This window comes from Canis lupus, chromosome 19 (assembly GCF_011100685.1).
Source record: "Canis lupus familiaris isolate Mischka breed German Shepherd chromosome 19, alternate assembly UU_Cfam_GSD_1.0, whole genome shotgun sequence".
Lineage (NCBI taxonomy): Eukaryota > Metazoa > Chordata > Mammalia > Carnivora > Canidae > Canis > Canis lupus.
The window spans coordinates 11,744,673-11,756,951 of NC_049240.1; the positions used below are offsets into that span (position 1 = coordinate 11,744,673).

The following is a 12,279-nucleotide window of genomic DNA, read 5'->3' on the forward strand; positions in this document are numbered from 1 at the left end:
TTTTAGGTAATTGCTTAACTTTGTGTATTCTCCAGCTGTTTTCTTGACTTTCCAATATTTTGGCTGTGTCATCATAGCTTATTTTGATTCTCCCTACAACCTGCCAGTTTGTATCTCCCTGGAACTCAACCTAGACAATTGGCACCAGCCTTGTCCCTCTCTTTGTATCAATTTATAGCTAGGAAAGATGTTTAGGCTGCTTTTCCAGGCTGTAATACAATGTAAGAAGGAAATGTAAACTTGGATAGGTTTAGTTTTCAAAAGAGTGAATTGAAGCTCACTGTTACTTCAGTGAGTATATTGACTAAGCATATAATGGGAAAATGTGCCTGCAGAGAAAAAAATGGACCTTTGTTTCCTGTCATTCACACCACATTCTCACATATATAGAACCAAAATGACTGGATGAGTTGGCCCAGTCTTCAAACAATTAATTCACATCAATGAAAAATACAAAAATTAAGTGCTTAAACTAAATATTTCATATTGCTTGAATAAAGAAATGAAAGAAGAGGTTACTTCTTAATTATTAAAATCATTTAGTTTCTCGGGATCCCTGGGTGGCGCAGCGGTTTAGCACCTGCCTTTGGCCCAGGGCGTGATCCTGGAGACCCGGGATCGAGTACCACATCGGGCTCCCGGTGCCTGGAGCCTGCTTCTCCCTCTGCCTGTGTCTCTGCCTCTCTCACTCTCTCTGTGTGACTATCATAAATAAATAAAAAAAATTAAAAAAAATTAGTTTCTCTAAATGAAAGAAATTCTAAACTCTCAAACCCAGCTCACATACTTACTTAAAAACATGCACAAACCCTCATACACATGCACACATCAAATATATGTCCCTTGAGTATCATTAATAATAAGTAACTTTACTCACTTGTCCCACTGCAACTTCAAGAAAACGAAAAGACTTTCTCTATATGTATCCATGAGGTTAAGTAGGAACAGGCTACTACTTTATCAGTCTACATTTAAAGATACTCAACTATCAAAATGCTGTTTCAATTTATAACCACAGTTTTAAGTTTATTTCTCACATATACTATATAAGAAATTGAACAATAAATAATGTCTTCTCTAGTCCCTGAATTATCTCTATTTTACTAGAATTGCAAAATTAATGTCCCGTTATATTGCACTATTATGAATAGTGTAACTGAAATTACCCAAAGAATACCTGGTACTCTTATTTCAATATTTTCTTGTTTATTCAATTGACAATTTTGTTTTTGATTCAATGAGCATATTTTAAAGGTATTTTTATCTGTTCTGTGTGGTACAATCTATCATTACACAGATACAATTATGCAAATAAAATACAGCCTGTGAATTACAGATCAATCTTCCTATTCAGCTTTGAAAAAAAAAAAAAAAAAGAAAAGAAAATCTTTGACCATGCTAGTAACAAAAGAATAATCCATTAGTGGATTATCTGGCCATTCCATTATCTAGCCAGAGATATCAATGGATTTTTGGAAAACTGAAAGCAAGTAGGATTGTGGGAAAGATAAAGGAAATAGATAAAAGAACATCTGGAGAAAACTGCCAAGAAGGCTGGTGCCAATTGTCTAGGTTGGGTTCCAGGGAGATACAAACTGGAAGGTTATAGGGAGAATCAAAATAAGCTATGACAACACAGTCAAAATATTGGAACATCAAGAAAACAGCTAGAGAATACACAAAGTTTAGCAATTACCTAAACATATTCCATAGGCATTGGGAGAAACAGGAAAAGGAGAAAATAAGAAAGAGAAAGGAAATAAAACATGTTCCTGGGCCAAACAAAGACCAGATATTCAGAGTGAAATTATTTCTACAAAGGAGTATCCATAATAAACAAATAAAAAAAGCAGCCAACACCTTGATCCACCCAGGTAAAAATCTAGAAGACAATTCACAGAGAAGAAGAAGGATGATGAGGAGAAGAAGAATGAGGAGGGAAAATTGTTACTTAACAAGAAATAAGATTGGTATTACATTAGATTTGCAAGATACAAAAAAACAATAAAACCATGCCTTGGATTTCTGAGGAAAGAAGATTCTGAATTAAGAACTCTATAGCTATTCAAAGTTGTAATCTAACATGATTTCAAAATAAATAGCAAGAGAAAGAAACTATTCAGCAAATATTTTTATATACATTTGAAAAGTAGGTAAATGTAGATTGATTTTCTTAAAATGTTCTCAGTAAATAAAAATGGGATCTAATGTAACAAAGTAAGAAATTCCACAGTGGAAATCCTAGAAATATAAATGAAGAATCTCCAATTTGTAAGTTGTGATATAATCTTTTTTAAATTGGAAGAAATTTAAAAAAGAAGTCAGAATTTTATGAGAAATGTATTAAAAATAAACTATAATTCATTTAACATATTACATACATTCATTATAATATTACATATTAACATTTAACATATAATTCATTTAACATATTACATTTATATTACATATAAAACAATATTAATTATATGAATTCTATGCTATTTTTTGTCAAAGAAAGAAGATTAGAGATTACACAGAAAAAAATTTTTAATATAGTCTTAGTCTACTAATGAAATAACCCAAGGAATGGCTTTATTGTAATCAATGTATACAATATAAATAATGAGACTTTATTTACCCTAAATACTTGAAACAGACTTCCAAGTAGTGTGGGTTTGGTGACATATGATTATATTTCCTTTACTTTGGAGGTCAATTATAACAATATTGACATAGTCATAGCTTCAATACTGTTTAGAATTTTTCAGCATTTACAGTGATCAATATGAGTGTAACATTAAAAAGAAGTGTTTTACAGAAATTAAATATAAAAAAAACTTGGTTAAATAAAAATAATAGTAAAACTGACAGAAATTAGTAGATGTGTAAGTTAATGGATTAAGAATGAGATTTATACATAACCTGAGGCTAATTTGTGTAATAACTTGAATAAATAAAAAATATTTAATTAACTATGCTGAGAGGTCCTAGCTAGGCTACTTACCCCCTGTCTTTATAACACCAACCATGGCAATATTAGGATGAACCCACAGAAATTCTCTTACTAAGACAAGTATTCCCATTTCCTCAACATCATCACCATCTGCTATAGATTGAATATTTGTGAATCCACAACATTGAAATGTTGAAACCTAACCCTCAGTGTATGAAATTTGGAGGTGGGGCCTTTAGGATGTTATTAGTTCCTAAGGTCAAAATGCTTACAGAAGAGGCTCCAAGAAGGATCCCTCCCTTCTTCCACGGGGTGAGATTATACTGAAAAGATGGCAGTCTACAAAACAGGAAGCAGGCCCTTACCAGACCTGGAAGCTCCCAGCACTGGATCTTGGACTTCTCAGTCTCTAGAACCCAGAGAAATAAATTTTTGTTGTTCATAAACCACCTATTCTATAATATTCTCATGTAGCAATCCAAATAGACTAAGACACCATCTCAAAGTTAAAGAGAAGATCCATAGATTTCCTACTTTTCTGACAAAACGGATTCCTTCAACAATGTCTAGCTCATCGATACAAAGAAAGAGATCGGTCTCCAAAATGAAACTGCCACAATTTAAACTGAGTATTTCTGTTCCTTGAAGAGACCACGGAACTAATCCCATGATGGTTTACATCTACGATAACTTATGTCAACACAGAATGCAAGACTCTCAGATAATCTTTTATTATTCAGATGTATGATTCTGAACACTCTTTCAAATAATCACGTATCCTTCTAACCAAATGTCAGTTTTTTTCACTGTACCTTTCTAACCAGATCATAGCAAAACTGTTTACATTCCAAAACTATTTTCAAAGTTCATTTCACTTCTTAGCTCTAAATAAAGTTTAGCCATTCCATGGGAATACTTCTTAACCTTGAGACCTTTGCTCCCCACACATAATTTGGATTTCACTGTTCATCACTGTAATTACTCTCCTCGTTCTTTACGCAATGAACTCACCAATCTTCAAGGTGATGATTCCGTACTTCTCCACCTTCATCTGTAGCACTGTCACTGACACTTTTAGCTGATAACCTTGCTCCTTATTTCACTGAAGGAGCAGAAAAACTTAGAAGAGGATTTCACAAAATCCACGCCAGTTTATCTGAATCATCTTAAAATATTGAAAATCTTGGATTTATCATTGAGTCTGCATCATAACTTAGTTTAAATCTGTGAGTGAATTATGTCAGCTCTAACTGCAAAACAGATCCTGACTCCAAATCTTTTATAAGAACAGTATAATATTAGCTAAAACAAAACAAAACAAAACTAACATACAAAAACTTGACAAAGATATTACAATAAGGGCAAGTTACAGAACATTTTTTTCACAGATATAAAAATCTTAAATAAAATATATAGGCAAAATAAAATGTGACAATATATAGACAGGATGATACATGATGAGTAAGTTTATTTTAATTTTTTTTTTAAATTTTTTATTTATTTATGATAGGCACACAGTGAGAGAGAGAGAGAGGCAGAGACACAGGCAGAAGGAGAAGCAGGCTCCATGCACCGGGAGCCCGACGTGGGATTCGATCCCGGGCCTCCAGGATCACGCCCTGGGCCAAAGGCAGGCACCAAACCGCTGCGCCACCCAGGGATCCCGAGTAAGTTTATTTTAAAAATATAGGGCAGCTCAGGTGGCTCAGCGGTTTAGTGCCACCTTCAGCCCAGGGTGTGATCCTGGAGACCCGGGATTGAGTCCCACGTTGGGCTCCCCACATGGAGCCTGCTTCTCCCTCTGCCTGTGTCTCTGCCTTCTCTCTCTGTGTCTCTCATGAATAAATAAATAAAATCTTTAAAAAAATAAAAATACAAAGATGCTTTAACATAGTGAAATTGAACAACATAATTTATCATATTAACAGAAAAAAGAGAAGCATAATATGATAAAGTAGGTAAATGAATGAATGTCTTCAGGAATATTAATAACCTATCAATAATTAAAGAAATGATTCTACCAAACCAGAGACATGAATTTTTTTTGACAACATGAAATTTCTTAATCTGACAATCTCATTAAAAGTATTAAAACAGCTTTCAATAAGTATGCTTAATGATAAGATGACAATCAACTTCCTTTCATTACTAAACTAGAAGTTACAGACAATTCAATAAGACAAAAGATTATCACCGACTTAGGAGTAAATCTAACAAAAATGTTCCAGACTTGTACATTTAAAATTACAAACCATTGCAATAAATTTAAGTTATATACAGAGGGCTATAACTTGTTCATCTATTGAAAGACTCAATATTGAATATCTATCTTTTTTAAAAAAGATTATATTTATTTATTCATGAGACACACACACACACACACACACACACACACACACACACAGAGGTAGAGACACAGACAGAGGGGAAAGCAGACTCCATGCAAGGAGCTCGATGTGGAACTCAATCCCAGGACCCCAGGATCATGCCCTGAGCCAAAGGCAGACACTCAACCACTGAGTCACCCAGGCATCTCTGAATATCTATCTTTGTCACCAGTGTTGAACTATATAATATCAAGATGGTTTGATATTTTGGGAAAGATACAAATGGTATAGCCAGACAAAATATAGAAACTGTGGACAGGGATCCCTGGGTGGCACAGCGGTTTGGCGCCTGCCTTTGGCCCAGGGCGTGATCCTGGAGACCTGGGATCGAATCCCACCTCAGGTTCCAGGTGCATGGAGCCTGCTTCTCCCTCTGCCTGTGTCTCTGCCTCTCTCTCTCTCTCTGTGTGACTATCATAAATGAATAAATTTTTTTTAAAAAATTAGAAAATAATTTAAAAAAAAGAAACTGTAACAGCCCTAAAAAATATATGGTTTTGTGATTTATGGCAAAAGAGACAATGCAGTCCAATGGGTCAACAATTGTGTTTTCAATATATGGTTGTACATCATTTGGGTTCCATACAGGAATAAAGAAAGACCCCTACATCATACCATATACAACAACCAGTTTCAGGGGTGCCTGGGTGGCTCAGCTGGTTAATCGTCATATTTATGATGTCAACTCAGGTCTAGGGTCATGAGTTTAAGCCCATGGAGTCCATGCTGGGTGTGGAGACTACCTAAAAAAAAAAAAAAAAAATCTGTTTCAGACATATTTCAGTTCTACATGTAAAAAATACAAAAATAAAACTTGTAGAAGAAAGTATGTAGGGCAGCCTGGGTGGCTCAGCAGTTTAGCACCACCTTCCACCCAGGGCATAATCCTAGAGACCTGGGATCGAGTCCTACGTTGGGCTCCCTGCATGGAGCCTGCTTCTCCCTCTGCCTGTGTCTCTGCCTCTCTCTCTCTCTTTATCTCTGTGTCTGTCATGAATAAATAAATAAAATCTTAAAAAAACACATTAAGTTATTACTGTCCACCTAGATGAATAAGTTAACCAAGAAGACAGCACTGAGTATGGGTGAGGATATAGAGCAATTAGAATGCCCATGTACTGCAGGTAAGAATGGATTTGTACATATATTTTGGAAAGTGTTTGTAAATATTTACTAAAGGTAAAATATACATACCTTATGATCCAGAAATTTACACGTAGGATATAAACAGCAAAAAATGTGCAGTGCATTCACCCAAAAGCATTTCCAACGATAATCACAGCTGAATTCTTAATAACCGTCCCCAATAGTAAGCAATCCAAATGCCCACTAGCAGTAAGTTTTACTTACTGTAGCATATTCACACAAGGACAATATAAAGCCACCAAAATGAAACACACAAAACACTTTTAACTACAAGCAAAAGCATGTATGACTCTAGCAAGCAATTTTGAGCAAAAAGAAATTGGAAACATTTTTATCATTCCACATACCTGAAGTTTAAAGACAGACCAATTTATTCTGTATTGTTAAAAGTCAGATGTCGATTCATCTTCAGAGAAGCAGCAACAAAAGGGGTGAAGGGATGTTGGCAACAGTCTATTTTTTTATCTGGATCTTACTTCCACAGTTATGTTCGCTTTGTTAAAAATCACTGAACAGCACATGTATGACTTTTACACTTTTCGTATACTTCCATTAAAAAAACAGCTAATAAACAATATCAATGACAACAAAAGATCCCTACATACCATTTCATGCCACTTTCATTGCTACCATTCTACTCTCAACTATCATCACTTTTGTCTCTGGAAAACTACACACACACACATACACACACACACACCAGGTCCCATCTATCCTGAAGAAAGCTACCAGAATGAACCTTTTACCGTGGAACTCACACTTCTATTTAAAATCTTTCAGTGAGGGATCCCTGGGTGGCGCAGCGGTTTGGCGCCTGCCTTTGGCCCAGGGTGCGATCCTGGAGACCTGGGATCGAATCCCACATCGGGCTCCCGGTGCATGGAGCCTGCTTCTCCCTCTGCCTGTGTCTCTGCCTCTCTCTCTCTCTCTGTGTGACTATCATAAATAAATAAAAATTAAAAAGAATCTTTCAGTGAAAAAAAATAAATTTAAATTAAATAATTAAATTAAAATGTTTTTATAACATCCATCAGAGTCTCACTTAGTACATATCATTTGGTTAAACTTTTTTCTCACCTATCTATAGAAGTTTCCATTTTAGCAGAGTATTTGTTTTGTTCACAAATGAGTCCCCAGGATTTAGAATCATACTTGGCACATTTGTTGAATAAATGAATGAATGAATGACCTAACAATTGAAAAGCAGGAAATAGGGAGTGTGTATATAGGGAAATAGCTTAAACGAATTAAACAACAGGGAATAAAATATTTTAAAATCATATAAGTTTTAAAAAAGGAAAAAATTGTATTTATCGCCAAAAACTCTAAACAGCATAACTAAAAAGCTGAAAAAAATTTAAAAATGTGTCTCTCTAGAGGTAAGAATTTAAGAGAAGCAGCTGTTAGTGGAGAGATGTTCACATGTTTTAGTGTTTTGTAAAGTCTAAGTTTTTATATCAGATGCATTTAAAATTTATGAAATAATAGTTGTTTTAACAGTTTTTTGATCGAATCTTTAGGGACTTTTATATATAGTATCATGCTCGCTGCAAATAATGACAGTTTTATTTCTTTCTTTCCAATTTAAGTGTAATTTATTTCTTTTTCTTATCTAATTGCCCCAGGTAGGATTCTAACAGTATGTTGAATAAAAGTGTTGAATAAAACATGACCGTATATCAGAAATGGATGCTGAATTCTGTCAAATGCATTTATTCTACATCTATTGAGATGATCATATGATTATTATCCTTAATATTGTTAATGAGGTATATCAGATTAATTGATTAGTGAGTGTTGAACCATCCTTGCACCAGGATTAAATCCTACTTAATCAAAGTGTATAATCCTTTTAATGTATTGTTGAATTCAGCTTGCTCATATTTTGTTAAGGAGTTTTGCATATATGTTCATCAGGGATATTGTCCCTTTTTTGTGGCATCTTTGTCTGGCTTCAGTGTCAGGGTTAATGCTGTACTCAGAAGATATGTTTGGAAGAGTCTCCCCTCTTGTATTTTTTAAGAGTTTTAGAAGTGTTTGAGAAAAATTAGTATTAATCCTTCTGTAAATGTTTGATAGATATACCAGTGAAGCCATCTAGTCCTGGACTTTTATTTGTTGAGAGGTTTTTAATTATTGATTCAATCTCATGCTACTATAGGGTCTGTTCAGGTTTTTAATATTATCATGAACTAGTCTTTGTGCATTGTATATTACTAGGAATTTATCTATTTCTTCTAGGTTGTCTAATTTGTTAGCATACAATGCTCCTAATTGTCTCTCATGATAATTTTTATTTCTATGGTATCAGTTGTAACATCTCTTTCGTCTCTTATTTTACTTCAGTTCTCTCTCTGTCCATAAATATAGCTAAAGTTTTACCAATTTTATCTTTCCAAAGAATCATCTCTGAATTTCATTGATCATTGTTGTTTAGTCTCTATTTCATTCATTTCTGCCCTATTTCACTCATTCCTGTTATTTCCTTCCTTCTGTTAACTTTGGGCTTCATTTATTCTTCTTTCTCTAGTTCCTTAAGGTGTAAAGTTTATTTATGAACTTTTCTCTTAGAACTGCTTTTACTGAAACCCATGAATTTTGGTTTGTTGCATTTTATTTTTTATTTGTCTCAAGGCCTTTTCTGATCTTTCTTTTGATTTCTTCTTTGACCTATTGATAGTTTAATAACGTGCTGTTTAATATCCACATATTTGTGAATTTTCCAAATTTCTTTGTTTAATTAATCTCTAGTTTCATACCATCGTAGACAGGATGCTTGGAATTATTTCAGTGTTCTTAGATTTAGTAAGACTTGTTTTGTGGCTTAACATATGATGTATCCTGGAAAATGTTCCATGTGCACTTGGGAAGAATGTGTATTCTGTTGTTTCCTGATTGAATGTTCTGTAAAGTTAAAAATTTATCCATCTTCCCTAAATGTACCAGTATTTTGGATTTAGAACCATAGCTCAACTTTCCTGTTTATGTCTTTTAGATTAATAGAATATTATAGTATGGTTTTTGGATGGGAATCTTTTTGTTTACTCAACAATTTGTTTAACTCATCCACACTTTTATATGCAGAGTTCATTATTTTTTTAATCATTGTATAGTTTTTCATTGTGTGACTACACCAGGATTTATCTATGCAGTCTACACTTCATGAACATTTAATTTGTTCCCAGTTTGGGGCTGCTAGGAAATATACTGCTGTAAACATATTTACACATTTCTGAGTTCAAATACACATACATTTTAAAAATATATACCCAAGAATGGAATTCCTCAGTAACAGGATTGACCTATAATCACTTTCAGTAGATAAGGCCAACATGTGTAAATGATTCCCTATGACTAGAGTAGGGGAATCTAGTTACTCTACATACTCATCAGCACTTGGAAATAATCTCTCTCTCTCTCTTGATTCTCTCTCTCTCTCATAATTTAATCATTCTTGTTCTTATGAGGTAGTATCTTATTATGGAGTTAAATATAACACTAATGAGGTTTATTATTCATTGCGTATTAGCCTTTTTGAATTAGTTCTTCAAAATTACCCATTTTTGAATAGGGTTTTCTGTGATTTTCTCTTTCTTTGGATATTTTTATGCAAATAAGACTTCTGTTATTCTTATATTTTCCAAATATCTTCTTTCTGTGGTTTGCATTTCAATGCCTTAGTTGTGTTTTTAAAATAAAGGCATTCTTAATTTTAATGATGTCTACTTTTTCATGGTTAGGTGCTTATGTGCCCTATTTAGGAAATTTTATCCCATCCCAAAGCCCTGAAGATAATATTTCCTAGGAATTTACTGTTTTTTTTTAAATATTTTGTTTATTTATTCATGAGAGACACACAGAGACAGATACATAGGCAGAGGGATAAGCAGGCTCCCTCTGGGAAGCCTGATGTGGAACTTGATCCCAGGACTGCTGGATCATGACCTGAGCTAAAGGCAGACGCTCAACCACTGAGCAATCCAGGCACATCTAGAAATTTTACTACTGTGCCCTTTATATTTATATTTAAAACCCAGATGGACTTTATTTTTATGTATGAAGTGATCTAGAGTTATAAATTTATTATTTTCCTACATTGTTATTAAATCGACTACTTTCTCCATTGTCATTTCCATACTACAGTGAGGTATATTAAATACGAATGGGTCTGTTTTTAGACTCTATACTTGCACAGTCTTAATTATTGTAGCTTTATTATAGATCGTATTTAGATTTCTTTAATTTCCCTTGTTTAGGTTCATATTACCTAACATTGTTTTATGCAACTTTAGTTCCATTTACTCTCTGTTATGGACTGAATGTTATGTCCCTCAAAATAATTATGTCAAAGCCCTAACTTTCAATATAATATTTGGAAGTGAGGCCTTTGGAAAATAATTATGTTTAGATTAGGTCATGAGGATGGGATCCTCTAATATTGAAAAGGAGTGGTGAGCAGGGACATCCTTGCCTTGAACTTGATCTTAGTGGGGAAAGGTTTTCATTTCCTACCATTGAGGGTGATGTTAGCTGTAGGTTTTTGGAGCTTTAAGACAAGTTCCACTACTAGAAAGGCCTTGAATTCCAATTTTTGTTCACTGGCTTTGCAAGGTTGACAAAGGATTTGCTCACGTTTTCAGCTTCTTGGTTATCTCCTCTAGATACTTTTAGAAAAAATGTTGAACTAAGTATTGGATTTCTATTATGGATTCTCCTCTTGTGTTTCTGCCTCAGAATTTTTCATTACTTTATTTAGTTTTCATGTGTCCTTAAGCCTATTTTTAAACAAATATGATGTCCAAATATTTGAGTTGTTACCAGTAGAAGAGGTCTTTCAGCTTTGTCCAGCTTGCCAGTAGCAAAAGCAGAAGTTCTGACTTTTTTTCCCCCTAAAACGTTTATCCTCTTCTGAGATTATTGCAATATGTCCCTTTATTGTGTTTATTGTTTAATATCTAGATTTTTCTATTAGGAAGAAATATATATCCACAGAAAGTCTTTATCTCTTTTGCTTATTGATGTATCCCTGGCTTAAAATAATGCCTGACATAGAGTAGTAGTTGTTTACTAATTATTAGCGCAATAAAGAAAATCCAATAAATGGAAAAGTGGAAAAGTTGATTTAAACAGCATTTCTTGAGATCCCTGGATGGCTCAGCAGTTTAGCGCATGCCTTCAGCCCAAGGCATGATCCTGGAGTCCCAGGATCAAGTCCCACATCGGGCTCCCTGTATGGAGCCTGCTTCTCCCTCTGCCTGTGTCTCTGCCATTCTCTCTCTCTCTCTCTCTCTCTCTCTGTGTGTGTGTCTCATGAATAAATTAATAAAATATTAAAAAAATAATAAAAAATAAACAGCTTTTCTTGTTTGTTTAGTGGATTATATGTTTCTGAAAATAAAACTCACTACAAGTTAGTATAGATAAAATAACACGTAACAGTACCTAACGTGTGGCCAATCAATAAATGTTGCTAAATAAAGAATAAGCAGTAGATTTCTTTACTCTCAAAGAGTAGAGAAACATCCCTGTTTAGGTAGTACATAGTTCTACTTATCAAGATATTGAGTTTTCTGCTGCTTCCCCCCTGGGATTGTCAAGCAGACATCACTGAGCCTAATAGGCTTTGTGCTGGACATGTTGTCAATGCCTGATAAAAATCTCATTGACTTTGATATTGGCACCCAACATGCAAAAATATTTCTACAGAAATGCCTTATAGAATGGAACACTTCTTTTTCAAATAGATATATTCTGAAACATATAAAGACATAGAAATGTGTCTATTATATAGAATCAATTATGGTAATGTAA

At 34.1% G+C, this 12,279-nt stretch overlaps 1 long non-coding RNA gene across 2 annotated transcripts in view; it reads right to left on the reverse strand.

Moving 5' to 3' along the window:
• The window catches only part of LOC102157193, a 148,472-nt gene that overhangs the window by 39,766 nt on the left and 96,427 nt on the right, over positions 1-12,279 (reverse strand). For both annotated transcript variants that reach the window (XR_005373909.1, XR_005373908.1), the window contains exon 4: positions 5,938-6,065. This is a non-coding gene — a long non-coding RNA (uncharacterized LOC102157193). The remainder of the gene's footprint in view (positions 1-5,937; positions 6,066-12,279) is intronic.